Source organism: Falco rusticolus, chromosome 4 (genome assembly GCF_015220075.1).
Source record: "Falco rusticolus isolate bFalRus1 chromosome 4, bFalRus1.pri, whole genome shotgun sequence".
Taxonomy (NCBI): domain Eukaryota; kingdom Metazoa; phylum Chordata; class Aves; order Falconiformes; family Falconidae; genus Falco; species Falco rusticolus.
Window position 1 is genome coordinate 16,464,224 of NC_051190.1, and position 20,294 is coordinate 16,484,517.

A 20,294-nucleotide genomic window follows, 5' to 3' on the forward strand; every position below is an offset into this window, starting at 1 on the left:
TGGTGCTATCGCATCCAGGGTTTATGAGGAGACATCATCGCCTGAAATCAGGAACTGGAGAGGGCAGAGAGATTTCGGTTCCACTCTGCAAACAAGCCTGTGAAGGCAGGTTTAAATGGGTGGGATGAAATCAACCAAATTAAAGTGTTGTGCATGAGTGTTTTCTCCACTGGCTTCAGAGGGGTTCCAGCGTACGTCGATACAGGATCTGACCGGTTAGGATTTAATGCATAAACCAGGTACATCTATTAGCCAAAGCAGGCACACCTCCTACAGGTAATTCAGCATATTCCTTCTCCTTGCCTGAAAATAAAATGCTCAGTGCAGATACAAAAGCTGCCTTCCCTGCTGATCACCTCTCGTCTCCATTTTACTTACATTCTTCATGCAGCAGCAGCAGCTGTGCACAGTTGGTCAAACACTCCAAGTTGTTTGTCAAAGTTTTGTGAAGGCTTTTCATCTCCCTGCTTTCCTGCGAGGTGCCCAAACGTAAGTCATCTCTGTTGGCTTTTGGAGCAGATTAATTCAGAGCACAGCTTCAGAACTGGCAGGTAATCAGTTAGCTGGAGTTTAAAGCAAAGCATTTTTCCCTAACAAGGGCAACAAAAAAGTGGAAAAGCTATTTCTGAATTAGCACAGTTTAATTCAGGTAATATATTTCCTAGAGGCACACCTCTAATGCCAACTCGTGGGTAATTCTTTCACTAAATGTGATCTGAAAAGCCACTGGTGGTGGAGAAAAGCTAATCAAAATGGAGAGTATGATTTATCACTTCTCAAACACATTGGGGAATATCAACTTGTAGCCTCAAGCTTCTGCTCCCTGAAGCACACTGCACCACCCTGGATCCATGGTGATAGGAGGAGAAAACCTCCTACTAACATCACTCCCACTTGTCCTCAACCTGCTGGGGATGTTACTGTAAGCGGTCAGCACCAAGGGGGGGACCACGAAGCCACTAAGAGTCAGGGCCAGGGATGCAGGGATGCTAGAGTGCAGCTTGGTTCAGACCACCAAAACACTTTTTCCTGACCGCACACGGCTTTCACCACACAGTGAAGAGGGAAATGAATCATATCTGCAACATCTTGGAAGCCTGATCCATAGCCTGCTAACTGGTGATAGCAGTCTTTTATAAAGGTGAACTCCACGGAGTTTTTTCAATGACTATCTATCTCTCAAACAGCTTAAAATAAAATAAATGATCTAGGAAACAGTCCATGCATGTCAGCATGAAGGTGTAGGATGCCATGCACAGATCTGAATGCCTGGTACTCTCCACCCTCAGAATGCATGTCCCTACAAGACAGAAGGAGAGCGCACAGCGTGGGACCTGATCTTCACCGACAGTCAGTGGGACCCTGGCTCCTGCTTGTGCTTCAAGGGTTCCCATCGCAGACTTATGCCCAGATTGTGTCATGTGGTATCAGGCCAAGTGGATGCACAGGTAGCTGAGTGAGGGCAGGGGTTAATTCGATACATCATAGTTCCAAATCCCAAAATGATTTATGGGTGTGAAAAACCCCCAACTTTCTTACCTTAACCAACAGGAATACTCATGGGCATGAAATAGGATGGGTAAGATCAGGATCAGTCTCCAGAAAAACAAAACAATGTAAAAGCAGTTATTTATCATGAGTACTTTGTATTCCTAGGAGGGGGAAAAAAATAATTTAAAAAAAATTTAAAAAAGGGAAAGATTTGAATTACAGCTATTTGACGGGTAACATTGCAGTAGACAGGTTAGTCCTTGTAATCCACTGGCACCATCAGCAGAGGACTAAATCAAACGTGGTTTTATTCATCTTACGTATCTATTAATACAATCCATTGCAATGGTTATTCAATATCTATGTTGTCTGTGTGAATTACTGCATATTTTATTCTCTTTTGAAAACTAGGATAATTGAAATAGTACAGCACTGCTTTTTATCTGACAGAGCTTTAATCTTTTGCTCATTGTGGTTTTACCTGAACTGTTGTTTGAAAAAATAAATAAATGAGTTTTTTGCAAGATAAGAGGTTCCCAGGTTAGATTTACATTGGTCATAGTATCATGATACACCTGATACTCAGAAATAATAACTGTGTGAAGATCTGTTTTTTCACTGCCTATATTGTTTTGGAAAAATAGCATCCACCACACCAAACAACATTTTAAAGTGCTCATACTGTAGCCAAAGTAACCAAATTCCACCCTTTAGGAAGTAAGACAATCACTTGCAGAGGTCAGGAAAGACTTTCTACTCTATTTACAGGTTTACATAGTTTGTGGCTCTTCTCACCTAGTCATATCCATCATGGTACTCTCAATTTGGTAGAAAATATCCCAGGGAAAAATAGATCTGATTTCTCCATATCATTGTAATATGCCTGCTGCTGCACTCCAGCCTTTCATCACTAGACTCACACTGAGATTTGCAACCCAGCATCTTGTTCCAATTGGCAATGAAGAACCAGCTGAAAGTTAGATGGGAGGGAAAAAAAGACTACAAACAAACTTTGAGGAATAAAAGCCACCTGACACCTCCTAAGTGCCCACCGCCTCCAGGGTGTGGGTGAAAGAAGGTTTGCAACTACTGTGACTGAAAAACCTTGCTCCTTGACTTTGCTCCGAAGGAACCTTGTCATATATTTGTTAAGTGTAGTTCCAGGTCCAGGAAGACCAGAGACATCAAGAAATGATTAGGGAAGTCCAGGAAGGCATCAGCATGATCCACAGTGCAGGTTCCAGAATCAGTCAGAATTTTGCATTGCTCTTATTTCATATGGTAGGATTCAAATGAAAGAACTTAGGACGACCTTAAAACTGGAAACAGAAACAGGAGACAGCTCTTAACGCTGCTATGCCATAAGCCATGCTACCTCAAACCATCCTCCGAGGCAAGAAACTGAAAAACCCCATCAAGGAAACAGCTCCATAAAACAGAAAAATAAAGTATAAACAGAAAAATAAAACCAGACGCCAATGTGTACCCAAAGGAACCATTAAAAGCAAAATGTTTGTCAGTATAGGATGCTCCACTGCACACATCTGGTGCTCTCAGCAATACAGAACATTTCTTTAATTGCTACACCTGAGACAGAGCAAGAAATAAATCTAAGGACTGATCTCAATGTATTTTGAGACAGGTGGAGATGAGTAGCAGCATGAGGATTTCATTGTCAATAATCAAGCAGTTATACATTAGTGCACTAAACAGATACATTCAGGATCCAGCTATGTGTCTATAATTTGATGTCTGTTTTTTAATTCCTTCTGGTGCCAGACTTTGTAGAGATAACTGTGATAAGCCTCCCATTTGGTATATATCATCCAATACTTTTTACACAATCCAAGATGTCAGTATGGCAATATCCAGTGGAAAAGCAATGGACTAGAAGTCAGAGCAGCTGGGCTGACTCCAGACCATTGCTTCTTCTCATGGGGTCGTTGTGTGTCACTGAACTTTTCTGTTCCTCTTTTATTTACTCAGACTTTAAATACTGGCTATGTGTTTAGACAGCACCTAGCATAATGGATCCTCATTCTCTCCTGGGTCCTTAGAAACATGCAAGTTAGTATTGTCTGCTCAGATTCATGACTTAGACCTTTCCATACAACAAGCACAGCAAAGCCAATGCATCACTCGAGGGAAGAGGATTCAAAGTTGTGCACAACAAAGGAGATAACTACCACTATTCTGGGAAACTGTTTGATATTTCTAAACTGGAAAACAAACTACTGGTCGTCTTGCTCAGCATCTCTTACCTTCACCTCCTCGACATTAAGTGGTGTGAGTCCCATACAAAAAGTACTTCTCGATGTTAAAATTTTCACATCCTTATTAGAAATGTTAAGTTTTGCTCTGAACCCAAGCTGCATATTCTGAAATGGATTTTGATAATTTCTTTTGAAGTAACACCAAGGTTTACCTTTTTATGACTCAATTTGCTATAGCTTGTCCTTTTGTGACCAGTGGCATGTCATCTCCCACTGCCAGTTGTTATTATTACCTATAAATTTTTCATGTAGGCCTGGTGAACTGGTACTCCATTTACCCAAAAATTTGAGTTCTCATCCCTGTCATTAGCCAAATCAACAGTGACATCTCCTGAACAACAACTGCCTTATTCTTATACTTCACAAAATGAAAATTTAGTCATTCATTGCCTTACAGCACATTTAAGATTGGGAAAAGAGATCAGGTTCCCAAGTCTCATTCTTCAGGTTGGTACTCAGATGCTCAAAGATAATCACACTCTTAGGACTTACCAATACTAAGCACAGGATACACAGGTTTCCTCAAGAGTCACCAGTATGAGCAAACCTGAGGCATTTCAAACAGTGTCTTTTCCACCCAATTTGCCCTGCTTTGATACTATTTATTAAAAAGAAGAAATACTTGAATTAAAAAGCAGACCAGACTTTTTTTTTATTTTTCTTTTGAATGGCAAAAACTTTCCCAGCTATGATGGCCCATTGCTCTGACTAATAGCAGCACAGCCACAGGAGAGGACTGTGTGAAGCTATCAGCCATCAAAGCCATCAGTCCTGACTGTCGTGATCAGACTGCAGTTTCTGGCAAGTGTAGGCATCAGTTTCCCAATTTCATCTTCTATAGAGCCCAAGCAGAACAGGACATCAACAGCTCCTTTCCTGACGACCAGTGGCTCATTTTATCTGTGTCTGCTGGATGTCTATCCCTTTGGAGCAATGCTCTGCAGACCTTGCAAGGTTTGTCTAGGCAATGTCAAAAACCGCTACCTTAAAATTGTCAAATCAGGACCGAGCCTGGAACTTGCTGATCACTCCTTTTGATGTTCAGGGGAGCTGAACACATTTTGAATATCTGATTTGATTTGCAACAAATGTAATGCTTTTTTAACAAAGTTTGAATTCTCATCCTGAAAAGAAACCCATTAAGCATCTTGAAATGTGCTCTTGTGCTGATTCAGAAGAAAAAAAATAAATTAAGTCCATATCAGAATTGGAAAACAAAAACCTCACAACCCACAAAACCCCAAACTCAGCCATGCTGCTCCCAAAATACTTTATTGTGATGCAGTTTTTACATATCAATATGTTTTCATGTTATATTATAGATGCATAAATAAAATATTAAGCATATATATTATGCAATTAAAGTGAGAATTAATAAGGAATGCACATACATTGCTGCTACCAAACAATATCTAAATGAAACATCTTCCCTTTTCCCTGACTTTTAGAAACTTCTGAATCAGCACACTTCCAGACTACCTTTCTCTTTCTCTCATGGAAGATTCACCTACACAGTTCCATGACTAGTTCAATGACATGGCAATTATTTCTTTCCTGTTTAGAAATATTCTGAATAGCATGAAGTTGAATTTCAGGCTGCAAATACCTCTTCATTGTGCGACTACCTTTCCCACATAATTACATTAAACTTATTTAAGGCTTTTATTTCAATTTAATTTAAAAATAGATTTTCTGAAGCTGAAAAGCCTGTGAGCTTCCTTTTGGCCTTCCCCTCATTACCACTTCCTACATAATGATGCCATAATGATTCACTATTTGATGTTCTCCATCTTCAGACTTATTTATTGTAACTGACTAGTTTCTGATGAGAAAGGCAGATAGAGAAAATATTTCTAGAGGCTTGTAAATAACCAACAATGACCACAAGACTGCAGTTACTTTTAATTTATATCTAATTTTTTTGCTGTGCTAGTTGAAACAATGTGTTTGCTTTGTTTTTCAGTGCAGTTTGTATCATTCATTACTCTAACTAGCATGAACTGCTCATCCCATTTTAAAACCTCAAGGTATTTTTCTGGTTACCATTACAGCAATGTATCGTTTTCTTCAGGAGAATCTGCAATGGAGCCATAAATTGCACGACTGCGTAAAAGACTCTCCCCTTTTGGATTTGACTCTAGCCAATCTTACCAACAAGAAAGAAATGGTTCCAGTCCTCCATGGTTTCACAGCTGCTTGGCTTCCCTTGAGCAAAAGGGGACAGAGTTCAGCCTTCTCTGGATTCCAGACACTTAAGAATTTCATTTTTTTTAATTGCAATCCTACAAAATGGTTGAAGAAAAACACACCCCTGCCTTGAAAGCATGAACTTGCAATATTTTTCCATCCTGCCATCTAGCTGTAAGAGGGGACCTGGGTTAGCTAACGGACATGGCTCCCAGCACCATGCCGCTAACGTGACGAATGTTACCGATGGCAGTCCTTATAATAACAGGGAAGTTAATGAGAAAAGCCAAGCTGGTTCATGTTTTGTAAGAAACAGAATAAAACCCCACATTTTTCAGCTGGGAAAAGACAAACATCAGAAAGGAAAGGTACAGTAAAAAAAAAAGTATTCAAAAAAGGAGAACGATACTATCATAGTTAGTGGTATCAATGAATAGTATCATACACCGGCCTTGTGTAACGATGCTTGGTTTACATGGTTTGCGTTAATATGGTTAGTTACTTCCTGAACAAAGCCTGAAGGAAGGATTTGTGAGGATATTTAAAAATAGGGTAAGGAGACTGAGAGGAGAGATGGTAAGTACAGAACAAGTTCTGTTGAGTTTAGATGGGTGTCTGCAGATCTCTGGCTTGTGCACTGGCTAAAAACTGCAGGCCTTATGTAAGGAATTAAATGACAAAAAACCCACCAAGATTTCAGTCACAGCAGCTGGTAAAGCTGGATGAAGCATCACAGAAGTGATAAGACTTGGGATTTTAGTTTCATTCCAGTCTGTCTTTACTTCTGCATCTGCAGAGCTCTGCAAACAGCAATAACCATGCAAAAACAAGGGACGTACAGGTAAGACCATTCTCTCCAGTTACCTATACACAGACACCTTTGCAAAGGGTGAAGTGGTGTGTACCTTTCCCAGCAGAACCCAGTGGGAAAAATGGCTCTGAAATAGTCCCCTTTCCGTCCTCTTCCCCACAGCCCACAGAAAGAGGTATAACATGCACATCCTTTAACTGGAGCTTTACATTAACTTATTTAAAATCCTTTAACTTACTTCAAATCCTACCTAACTCCGTAGAGACAGGTTTTGTTCTGATAAACAGCACACCACCACGTATCCTCTCTGACTAAAACTAATTTTTGTTGACACTTAACATTCCTTTCTGAGGACCACTGGTTTGGCAAAAGTTCAGTAAGACATAAAGAACCACCTCCCAGAAGGTATTCTAACTTCTAACTTGAAAAAAAGAAAATGGGTGGGTAGGTAGAAACATATGGATTAATTGGTGCTAAAGTGAATTAATACATATATAGAGATGAGTAGAATAAAAGGAGGGGTTTGTAAGCATGGGTAGACCTTGGATTGTTCTAAGAAAGGAACTTAACATGCATTCTTTTGTTTTCTATTCAATCATTAAATACTAGCTATGTTTTGCAGATACAGGCATGCCTCCACCATGTAATGCAGAGATGTGCTGGAGATCCTCAAGCCAGACGTGTGAGGAAACCAGCACATCTACACAGTGGGATGCTGTGCCACAGAGAGAAACCACTTCAAGTCCCAGAAGCAGTGTCACCTCATAGGAACATCTCACTTGGGTACAGCACAGGACCCAGACAGAACTTAGATCAGCTTTCTTCACACAGAGCAACTATGTATGGGCTGGAGACATAGTAATAGCTCAATGCAAGAACGCAAGCACAACGCATTTCTTCAAAATATAAAAAGAAACATCTATGACATTTAGCCCCCCTTGATTTTCAGAGCTGATTTACAAAGGAAAGGAAGACTCTTGGAAATCAGATGTGCAGGATCTGGGATGTACTAGTCTGTGCTGGTTCACAGTCTGGAAGCATCTCGAAATCTACTCATGAGAGAAGTAACCCCATGGAGGAAATGCCACAGGTCCATAGATGGACCTTGGATTTGCAATTTTCATACACAAAATGTACAGTAGAAGAAATATCAGAGTGCATGGTCACAAACGGATAATGAGACAGGTTTACAGTATATAACGCTGTAGATGCCAGCAAAAGTCCAGATCAAACTAACTGAATCCCAGCCCGAGAGCCTCACTGCTCACCAGGACTACGGGATGCAAGTGTGGACAACATGGGCTCAGCAGGGCCAGGATCTCTTTTGTTTTGCTCAGAAACATTTTCCACTGCTCTCCTTGGGAACACGGTAGAAAGAGGCTCAGATAACATCAGGAGTCTCTGCCGTGCTGCCCAGGATCTTGATCTGTGCATACCTTGTGAATAGCCTCAGCTTCACTGCCTGGTGCTGAGTGAAGACACCGGGATGTGGTCCCCAAAGGAGGGTCCCTGGGGCGGCCTGTACTGCACCACAGCCTTCAGGGATCTCTAAAGGACATGAAGTCCCTGAGAAAAAGGAACAAAGCTCACAGCCTTTTTCCACTTAAAAATAAATCCTTTAAATGAGAGGAAGCAGGGCAGGTGGCTCGTTTCCTGAGCACCGCGCGGCTGATTGCAGGGCGAGTCCAACCACTGATTCACTGGCCAGGTCAAGGCCATTGTCCCAGCCCGCCCACGCACAGGAAGGGGAGCCCGGTCCCAGGCCCCCCACCCCGACACGCTGCTGCACCCTGGCACAGAGCGGGGCACCAAAGCCTCGGCAGGAGTCGCAGGTACAAGTACAAAGCGAGGTAGCTTTTCCCCACCTTGGTTTCCTTTCCTGACACTTGGTCACCTGCATGCTACTCCAGCAGCGCACTGTGCTGCTGCTTTAAATGCACTCCAATTACTCACAGGAAACAGAATATAAGTAATCATCGTGTGCGCTTAGTACACGTATGCAGAATCATTGATATTTTCCTCTTCCTTGGTTCTGGTTATAGGAGCAAGCAAAGCAGGGAGACAAATCACTTCCCATCCTGGCTACTCTGAGGGATGTGGTCACCTCGAAAGCCATGCCAGGAGACACTGTGAGCAGGAAAGCCCTGATTTACAAGCAAGACCCTCCTCCCAGCTTAAGAGACATTTTATGACCTCCTGGGTGTTTCTTTAAAAGAGCCTTCCCCTTCTATCAGTCTTGCTCCCTGTTCTCTATGGCTGTGGTTGGTAAATTATGATGACCTGGGCTGGTGGGACTGAACCACCTCCCAGCCTGGCTTGCCTCTCTGACAGTGCGATGAAGCTCCTGCCCCACTACTGGCACCCCAGCATGAGGCCAAGGAACAGTCTATGTTGTCATAAATCCAGGCTTTCCCAGCAAGATCAAGGAGGAGGGCAGCTGTGGGAGGCCTCCATGGCGGCAGGGGAAACTGTAACAAATGTGTGAAATTTAACCGGATTCATGTTTACATTTGGTATGTCTACACATATGGGCAGAGGCAGCCATGTGCTCGCTGGGGTCCCACCAGATGCGAACTGCTTGCAGCTGGGAAGTCCCCTTTTATTTACGTCACTGAGCCCGAGTTAAGCTGCCTCGGCGTATAAAACACGGCTGCACAGCTCCCACCCTGCTCTGCCTCACACCCAGATGGAGATGGGAAAGCAAACAGTTGCACCTGTTTTTGTGCACAGAGATTTTGCTGACCATGTCAAAAATAAAGCCTCTAAGTGACGGAGTCAATGAAAACCAGGATGGGCAAAACTCTGCCCCCCCATGCTCATCGAGCTCAGTAGGGATGGGATGTGTTCATCCTGTTGGTTCAGGATGTCATGCATTGCTTTCTAGTCGCTGGTCCAAACCCAGGATGAGCACTTCTTGCTCCTGCCTAACAGTGTTACCTCTGCCTGCTGCGAGGGGCTTACCCCTTCTGTGCTGAGCACCATGCGCCAAAGCACCAGGGAAAGGCTTGATGCCGACGCCCCATGACTCCTTCAGAAGGGAGGCATCAAGCAGCATTTAACTCCTTTTTTACCACTGCCAGAAAACAGTTTCAGAATGAGCCCTCCACTGAACAAGTCACATTTATCAAACTGGCAATTAGCTCATAAACCGAGGCCAAGGATTGCAATTCCTCTTAGCTTTCTAGTACTCAGGCTGACTATGTCAATTTAAAACACCAGCAGAACAGGACTCCTTTCACTGTTTCTCACTGAAGATCAAGTCTAGATTATTTTAAGTTACTACTTTAAACTTGGAGCTTATGAGTGAAAACTGAGCATACTAAAATAAAGAAATACCTTTTTTTTTCCTTAATATTTTTCATAACACTTCCCAGGAAAACTTCTAAACTGATGACAACATGATCTACTATCTTTTTTAGTTATGGCTTTACATTTACTATTTTCTGTAAATGCAAAAGGGTAGGGAAAGGTTCATCTTTGTTTAATAGTCTTCAAAATTAAATGCATCACCGTGCAGCCATAAGAAAAACAGTGCCAAGCTTTCATCAGTTTCTCTCTTCTCTTCTAGAGGATTTATAATCTGTCATATAGGAGTTAATCGTCTTTTTAGCACCATTTTATTAGAGGAAAAAAGCCAACCAACATTAAACTTCTGCTCCTGGTGCTAATTCTTTGACAGTTTGGGCAGTGTGCAGAGCCTTTTATCTGTTTTTAAAGAGCAGATATTTGCCCTATATTCAAGAAAAAAAAATTCCTTACCTGGAAATTACCTTCTGTGCAATTACCTGATAAGACGTCAAATGAAGCAAGGCTTCATTACTTCCTTGGAGAAGATTTTCATGTGAAAATAGCTCTTCTCGCAGAGGGTTGCCAACTTTGTTATTAATGGCTATTCCCTCACATTCTTTCCTTTTGACTGTTGCACAATTACTACTCCAGTGGAGCAGGTCTTGCCCAAGGGAGAAGAGCTGGTGGATCCAAGGGGGTGGCCACGGTAGCAGTGATGTGGAGGCAGGTCATCTGTTACCCACCAGGTCTACCCAAGAACAATAACAGCAGAACTCACAGAATGCAATCAAGTGCATTCTTCTCCAGGGTGATTAAAGAAATATTCAATTTGATGCAACTGAAGCACAAAAGCTCTCTGTATCCTTCTTCTGCCAAGCATGGAAGAATGCATTGCTTTTAATGATTCACAAAAACTCCTGTATGCCAGACGTATCATTTACACGGAATCCAGGCAGGTTCATGCAATCACTGCTTACACATAATTGTACAAGAAGTAAGGGGCAGTGACGGGGCAGGAGGGAAACTAAATGGAGTCGTCAGCTTAGTGGTCAAGGCTTATTTTACTTCTCCCAAGGGAAACCTATGGAGGTTTGCTAGCAAGCCTTTTCCTCTACTAATGGGACCAATCTGGTGAATAAAAAAATAATTTCTTAATTCTGGCTTTGTAGCCGCACCCAGTTCAAAATCTGCAAACACTACAAAATTGATAGAAAGCCATTTCTAATTAAACAAAACAAGGTGGAAGTGGCAATGGGTGAAAAATTCAAGCAAGTTACAAGTTTGTTTTCCCTTCCTTGTTTCTCTCAAGTTTCTACTCCCAAAAATCTCTAGCAATGTTATAAATCACCTCGCTCTTTCTTCAAAACATTATTAAACGTCCAACAGGAGAGAATAACATTGTACATCACTTAACAGCAGTTGCCCTAATGTATTCAGAATCAATTATGTTTCACATCATGCAGTCTCAACTTTTAGCAGTTATTTGTGGTGCTAATTTGAGTTGTCCTGGATAATTAGAGGATCTGTGTCTCCATCATTATAAAAAAATTGCTTTTGCTAGGATTTGCACAGAGGTACTAACGGCACTACAATCACAATTATTTTAATATAGGCCAGATTGTGTCTAGCTCTAATACTCCAAATTTTTAATGAATTTATCCCACAATATCCACAGAATATAATTAAGCACCTTTATCCCCATTTTATATCAGTGGGGAACTGAAGCTCAGCAGTAATATGGTTTAGATGCCCAGAGACATAAACATTCTGATTATCTCTACTTCTAACACACACTTGGGGAAAAAAATGACACAACCACATGGATGACAATGGAGAAAAGAGCTCAGACTCTTCCTGGAGAGGACCTGAGCTTCTGACACCAATATAACTGTGAGCTTGTCTGTCTTAATGGACTGCAATGTTTGTAGGGCCAGCCCGGATTTCTCAGGAGGAATTCATGGACACAAGCCTGAAGTAAGCAGTAAAACATGGTGATGGGGGTGGGGGGAGGGGAAGAAAACAATTACTGGAGATTTTCCCACAACAAGGGAAGGAACTTGCTTGAGGAGGGTTGTTTTTTCAGAACAGTTTGATGAAATAATAAGACACTGCACTGCTAATAATTTCTGTAGACCCATGCCGCCTTGCAATGCAGAGGAGTATGCGTACTCCCTGCCCAGAAAGGGCTTCCTGCATAGTTTCAATCTGAAGAAACATGCACTCATTTGTCAATGACAAAAAGCTGGAAGGCAATTTGTGAGCCTTAGTGCTTTCTCTTGAGCAGAAATAGTCCCATCAACATTTAAGGTGCATAAGGAGATTCAAATGGTTTTAACACCCAGGCTTCTTTTCTAAATTGAATTAAAACCACTCTGAACCAATACTGCAAAGGACAAAGGTCAAGGCTTTATTTATATAATACAAGGATGTAATGCAATAACCGGCTGTTTGGGACACGTAAGTAAAAGATCAGGGACAAAGCTGCAGACAGGATGTCAGCAGTGCACAGGGAATTAGCCATGCAACTCCCTCTCATTAATTACAGATACACACATCCGAATCACCATACATCATTATGAAAATGTACCAAGCGATAACTATGATTCATACTTTACCATTAACAATGCAGCGAAAGGTGAAAGAGGATAGTGCTCTTCCGGCACCATTGGGTAACCATGGTGGCGTGTTCTTCCTATGTGCAATCTGAAATGAAACAGGAGCCATGGAACAACACAGTAGGAAGTACTTTTCATAACCTCCTGAAAGTGCCATTTTTTATAATATCACTATACAAGGAATAAGTATTCCCATACCCATTGTCAGGCACCAATATAATACTCTTCTACAAAACCCTAAAAAGTAAATATTGTTACAACTTGCAAGATCACCAAAAGCACATTCTGTATTACCGTATCTGCCAGAGACAGATATTCAAAAGCTCAGAAAGACCTTGAAAATTTCAGTTTCTACATCCTGCCTTCGTGCAAAGTAAATTACTTGTTTAACATGGGGCATACCCTGAAACTCTGCTCCCAGCCAAGTACATCGACAACTTCTTGGAGCCTATCATATATGTTTTTGGTTACAAGAACACACCTAATTTTGTGCTAAACGTTCTCTTGCTATGGTTTTATCCAAAAAAATAAACACACAGTCTCAGCAACAGCAATGCAGAGAAGAGAAAAACATTTCACTTCCCCCATATGTTAGCGATACCTACAAAGGGCAAATTGCTCTACTTATCAGGACCAATTGCACTCTTAAATATTCTTCTGCAATTGTTATTGACATCAGTATGGAAAGGAGGAGTGCTCACAAAAGGCTGAACTTGACCGCTGAAAACCCAAGTGACTGAATTCAGCCGGAGAGCAAGGAACTATTTCCAAGAGCTGACACCTCTCACAGCGAAGCTCCTCGTTTGTACGAGGTCTGCATAATACTGGTGCTCGTAGCAAAAGTGAGATGCCTGTGATATAAAAAAAAATATGACTCAAAGCACGGAAAAGGAATACACACTCCATTTGAAATTATACAGATTTGATTGAAAAATCTCTGACAATTTAGAAATTTCATTGGTTTGGTTCGGTCTGTTGTAGATGCTCTTTTTTTTTTTTTTTTTTTAAATGGGAGTATCACATCATATTTAAATGCTTACTTTCCAGTTTGTGCAAGACTTCCACAAAGAAAAAAATCCATCTTATTGTAACAGAGCATACCTAAGGCTTTACTGCATTATTCTAAGAGCCTGTCGACATTTGCTTCTGTCCTCCTGACATCTGTAACTAAAGCGAAATTGGAGGCATTATTGATGGCTTTAAAATAAAGTTTACTAACATTAAGTGCCAGCTAGCCCTTTTCAAATGTTTTCCATACACTTTCTGCACTAGATTTGGAAAATGCAGCTCTTCATGTACTCTCCAACTGATGGAAAAGATCCATCAAAGCTCTCCTGGTCACCAGGTGTACCCCGTTTTCCCAGAAGCAGCGCTCTGCTGGCAGGGAACAATGACAGATGTTCTTCACCTCAAGTGAACTGTAGCCCATAGGCTAGCAGAAAACTGAGCCAAGAATCTGCTCTTCAGCTGAGCCGTTTTACAGGTGAAATCATCAAGTGTGGCTCATGTTCACCCATGGAGTCTCGAAGGAGCCTGTGCTTGGAATAGGAACCCTGACTCCTACTTGTCATCAGCAGTCTCCAGAAAGGTACAAGTCAAATATTCACTATTTCTAGGCTTTGTCCAACTCTCAGGGCAAGAAGGTCCCTCTCTCACAGAGGACAGCAAAGGACCACTCTCCCCATATCTGAAAATGCTCCATTGCTTGTAGTCACCTCTTGCCACTACTGATGCTTCACAGCTGGTGATGATAAAAATAGGGAAAAGCTTCTACTATGTTTCCTTGCCCTTGTAACCAAAAATCAGATATAAGGATGTAATTCATTCATTCGTGTTTCTGTAGCATCATATTCAATATATAAATTTCAAGATATATATTTGGATAAAATACTTGCATTCCAGGACTCAGTTTTTCTTTTTCTAAACCCAAAATCTACATCTTCAGGAATGGAAGACGATGCTTTACTTTTTGTGCTTTATCAGGTTTCGTTAAGCTAACAACACATCTCCAAATTACCAAATGAACTATAAAGTCTTCAGTCATTGCTACTATTTCATTATAGTCACCCAAATACAGCTTTGAGATGTAAAGGCCTTAAATTATGACACAGAAAATGATTAACATAGGAGGTGAGAAATTTCTGTCTTGCGGATAGTGATTTTTTTACATTACAATTCAGTTCCTCGGGATGGGAAAATGCTCGGCTTCCTGAGTTTTTGGCAGCTGAAGATGCAGAGTGTGCAGTAGGGGCTGACTAACACCAATTAGAGCTGTCCTTTCATTATGATCTCCTGTCTCAGCCTGCTTGGGGCAGTCTTGCAAAGACTGAAGTCTACCCTTAAGTTACGATCTTTCACTCTGTGCTTATGTGGACTGAAGTTCTGCAGTATAAATTAGTCATCTGGGTCTCCGCTGAGCATTAAGGAGCTTTCTGTAGAGGAAAACTCAGGAGTCCATTCTTTGGACAGCTTTTCCGGACACCTGGAGCTTCTGGCTGCCCTGAGTCCTACAGTGCATTAACCCACACTCAGAAAAAGTGTCCTACAGCCTAGACCAATGTAAAAGGCAAAACCTTTCCAAACAAAGAGGGAATACCACTCTAAGCTTGGTTTTGCTCAACAAATCAGGGAGGTAAAGCACAGGTTTCTGACCATGCTTTGGAAGGCGTTGCAACCACTTTTCCATCTGGCTATGTAAATGCGAGCAATCACACAGATTTTAAACAAGCAGTCTTTAATGAGCTTGCTACACATGTAAACAATCCCTCAAGAGGGAAAAAAGGGATAATGGCTGGTTTGGGGTTGATGGACTTGCTGTGAGCCTGTACTTAAAAAAGAAGGATGTAAGAAGAAAGTGAATGCATGAAAACACACAGCCTCAAAGAGAAGGGTTTATAGAAAGAAAAAGTAAAATGAGAGGGGGTTTGTTATTGTGCAACACCAAAATAGTATAAAACTTTCCACATGTGACAAGGATTTAAACACAACAGGGAATTATTATTCCAGCTCTAGAGAGAGACACCCAATCCCAAAATACAACTGCCTAAGAAGCGTGAAGCCCCCAGTGACGGGACAGTTCCTAACTTGATGCCTATCTTGTGTGTTTCAGTGTTTCATAGTGTAGGACTTCTGCCTGCTAGATGGCAAGCACAAAGGTCCTTGTGTTTGCTTTGGACCTCAAGCTGCTATTGTAGTAGGTCATACATTAATATTGCTCACATTCTTTCAGCAGTACGCAGCAAATTGAGAAAATGAACTGCAACAATGTGGACCAAGGGTCCAGTGTGTCCTAACCAACCATTCCCCCTTCCTTCCTTTAACAGCCATTACAAAGCAAGAAACAGAAGCGGGAGCAGAAGGAAGAAGGGAACAGGCAGGATGTCACACGGACCCGTGTGCGCAGGAAGCCTTCTGCTGCCCCAGGCACCAAACTGCTGAATAGAAGGAAAGGCATAAAACCCAACCAACGCCACAAACCAAACTGCATTGTGAAGCTCATTCCTGGAGAATATGGATGGATGCAGCATAACAGAGCAGAAAAAAAGTGACACCAACATCTTGCTTAGATGAACACATTAGCTGAACTCTTTTTTTGTTACAATAAAAGAAAATCTAATTAAACTCAATGTGTGAAATAATTCAAGAGTTTATTGGCAGAGGGGAGAAAAAGCTACTATATTCTAGGGTTGTTTCATTACAGCCTGCTTTTGAATTGCAAACCAGTGAGCTCAAGGGTATTTAGAGCAAGACTACTGTAAGAAACATTCATGCTATCCAATGGCTTAGAAGAATAGGGAAGACTCCTTCTGAAATGTCTCTGACTACATCTTAGGGAGCTGCTGCAAGCACACACACAGTTGCTTGGAGGCCATCCGAAATGGGATTAACACCTCCATGCTGAGACACACAGAGCCCATAGCCAGGTAACCCAAAGCTGCATTTGCATTCTGCAACTTTCAGTCGACAAAAGACATACAAGTAAAAGCTTCTCCTGCAAGCATGGGGTATGCAATCGTATTGTCCCTGAGTAACCATTAATGAAATGTACAGTCTGCTCTTAAGGAGGGCAAAATCCTGTCCTTTCTGAGATCAGATGTATAAATCCTATTGATTTTTGGACATCTCTGATTTCCATCATCCTACAGTATGAAAATCATAGCTGTGTAAGTGCACTGCACAAAGCAGAGTGCTGTTCTGAGTACTGCCTTGTCTGTAGGACATGCTAATACTTCTAGAACTGGAGATTTTTTGAAGCTGTGGTAATGCAGGCTTTTCTGACTCCTGCTCCCAGCTCCTCTGAGACCTATTTAGCCATAATTTTGGCTAGAGGGATTGTAGGTACTAGAGATTTTTACTCTTCCCCTTCCAACTTGCTGCATTCCTTGTTTGAGTGCATACGTGTCCATCCCTTGGCCAATCCACCAAACCAGATTTCCTCTAACTTGAACAAACACAAGCCATACTACAGCATCCATGAGGCGCATGTAAAGGTACAACACAATCAAAAAGAGATTGCTCCTTCGTGTTGTAGTCACGTAGGCATTCCACCTGGCTTGGACCTGCCCAAGGACTGGATCCATCCTTGGACCACTCAATGGTATACAAAGGTGATCCCTGTAAAGTGAAGATGTATATGGGGATTAAGAAGCACATGGGTTTTCAAACCCTCACTGAGGTCTCCGACTCTCTCTGAGGACAGCCTCCACACGTGTGCAGCTTGCAGCCGTAGCGGGGAGAGCGAGACATTGCCATGCAGGAGTGAGCCAGGTTAGCTGTGATGGAGAGCAGCCACCATTGACAGATTGGTGGCCTAATGAGCTGGCCGGCTCGTTCTGTGCCGCAGCAGCCGGGTGCCTGACCTCGCACAAAACCGTCACTGCAATTGGAAGTAATTGGAGGTCTTTTTGCCAGGCTCAGCGGGGAAAGCAAAGGCTCAGGCACGGTCCCCTCGGGTCAGGGCGCTGGTGGCAGGGTGCGGAGGTGCACAACGTCACTGCCCGCTCGGGGCCACCCCTCCAAGGCAGGGTGCGAGCCCCACCACTGCCAATCAGCGGTAACTACTAAAAGCCATTAAAATAAACCCCAGTAAAAGCATTGCTGACATCCCAGATTATATATGGGCCAGTTTTAGACAGAAGCATTTCCTCTGTGTTGTTATAGACTCCCTTCCACCCTTCTTACTCCATTTCTCATCAGCAGTGGTGGCTACAGTCTCATAATAGAAAGTCTCATGCTTGTCCTGGTCTCCTCACCACACACAGAGCAGGAATTTGGAGCAGCGTTATTGTTTGGGGTACCTCAGGACTCAATGTTCTCCTGAAGTGGTTTTTGTTTCTTTTAAAAGCATTATTGTTTAACAGTTTGATTAAAAATAATACTGAAGTGTGAGAAGGGGCACTCGTGACATACCAATCTGACCCACTAATTTAAATTCCCAAATGGTCTAACACAGAGCCCCTGAAACCCAGGACATTTAATAGCTATATTTGCTAAGGATCTGTGGAGGGATATTCTTCTTGGACCAAACCCTTCCCATTTTTTATATAGCTGAGACTCTCCAGAACATCCTCTTATCCCCAAGCTGCCACTTGGTAAGATGCAAACCTCATCAGCTCCCCAAAGCCACAGATTAAGACTGTTCTGAGTTACTGCAGACACCAGACTGGCAATCCCAGAACAAGGCACATCACCCAGGGCACAGGTGAGTCTCTTGAGCATGCTACTGCTTCCCCTGCGAGCAAGCAAGGGCAGAGAGGGCTGAGCTGAACCAGGATACTCATGCCAGCAAGGGGACAACTGAAGATTTTGGACAGGGTTATTGTCTGCACAAAAATGATGGAATGACTATTACAGGCATTTGCCATCTCCAGGATCAGTGCATTTGCTCTGAGCATACAGCATGTTTTCCTGCTGTGGGTATCTAGCACTCCACATTAAAAATCATAATAATTTTTTTTAAAAAAAGAACCCTTCCTGCCTTTGCCTTTCCTGTAACTGAAGATTACTTAACCAACGCACTGCAATATATTGGTGCACAGCTGCTCTTAAATGTTTATGAGTTTCACCTGCTGAATAGAACAGCCTTTTCATTGGGGGACAGTATAACCTCATCTTTGAGATTTTGGCTCAAAAATCATCAGTGAGAGGGGAAGCCAGTCTCCCATACTGACCCTTCTTCCTTCAGTAATTGTTACTGCAAATGATGCTCTGAGACATTTAAGTTCTCTGTGTCAATTTGCTCCCTGTCTCAGAATTTTCTCTTAACCATAACAGCTTACTGTATTTTGGGGTTGCTTCAGTGGTGGAGGGAGCACTTGGAAAGCCTTAGTGATGGCAGTAAGACAGCAGACCTGAGGAGAGCAGAGGTCCCAAAACAGGACAGGTAGGCAACGCAGGAAGAGGAGTGTGCAGCTTTGAAGAAGTGACAGAGAAGTATAGACGGACTCCACCATGTCCCAGGATGATTAAAAGGACAGAAACAATCAAAGATAAAACAGCATCTAAATAGGCCTTTGGGGCAAACAGTGGCAAGAAATTTTCTCTAAGCAGTAGAAGAAGAGACAAAGCAACCACTGTACAGCTTACGTATGGTCAAGGCAACTGAGCCCTGAACACCAAAGGAGTAGCACAGAAAAGCAGAGACTGTGGTCTGGAGAAAGGACATGCAACAGCAAACCTTATTAATCTTGAGGTATAGAACGACTGAAATTCAGTCCATGGGGAGTTTGGAATAAAATTGTCATAATTCTGTTTTGGAGAAAAGATTAGAAATTACAGCATTCTTTATAGGCAGAAAATAAGAAAAAAAAACCCAAACCACCAAAACAATATTAGGTTTTTCCAAATTAGGCAGCAGCTGAGATTCCCATTTCTTGGTCCCTCAAGCTGCCAGGCACTCATCTCTCCTTTCCAGTAACCCGAGAGGGAGCCAGGTGTCCCCAGGCTCATTCCCAGGCTGTCAAGAAGGGTACAGCGGAGGTTGCCAGACTGCTGGCTTCTCCACAAGGAAACCATGGAGCTGGGTACCCTCAACCCAGGCAGCTGCTGGGACATGTCTATGCTAAACCTGCCGACACCGGAGCCAGGAGCAGCCTGAATGGCTGTGAGGCACTAAGCCAGCAGACCCTAGAAACCCAAACTCCCCCGGAGCTTGCCAAGTAGCTTGGCAGCAACCAGGCAAACAGCCAGCACTTCAGCACAAGTCTGTAGTAAGCTCTTCTCTGCTTTGGTATCAAATAGTTAGCCTTCCTCTGAAGATAATCTTTGCCGTTCTCCCCATGAAGCCGTGTGTGTGGCCACTGAGGTGGTCCCACGCTCCACTTTCTACCAGCCCTTGCAGCTGGGCACAGCAGACAGTTGTCTAGGTGTGATCCCAGTGCAGCCAGCCCATTTCCTTGTGTCATAGTCATACTTTCACTTATTTCCCCTCCCCTCCAAAGATAGATTTTACACAAATTGAAGCAACTGTAATCCATTCCTCCTGCCCTACATTCTTTGCTTGAGACCATTTTTGCTTTCCAGTTCTTGTATGACCATTTGCTGCTATAGGATGCAGTTGCTGCATGCCCACACAACATCCTCAGGCAAAACACTGGTAAAACTAAACATTCTGGAAGGCTTTATAGGATC

At 42.5% G+C, this 20,294-nt stretch overlaps 1 long non-coding RNA gene across 1 annotated transcript in view; it reads right to left on the reverse strand.

Moving 5' to 3' along the window:
* LOC119147750 overlaps positions 1–12,747 on the reverse strand; it is a 37,733-nt gene extending 24,986 nt beyond the window's left edge. The window contains exon 1 of the long non-coding RNA XR_005104138.1: positions 12,666–12,747. This is a non-coding gene — a long non-coding RNA (uncharacterized LOC119147750). The remainder of the gene's footprint in view (positions 1–12,665) is intronic.
* Between the last annotated feature and the right edge of the window lie 7,547 nt (positions 12,748–20,294).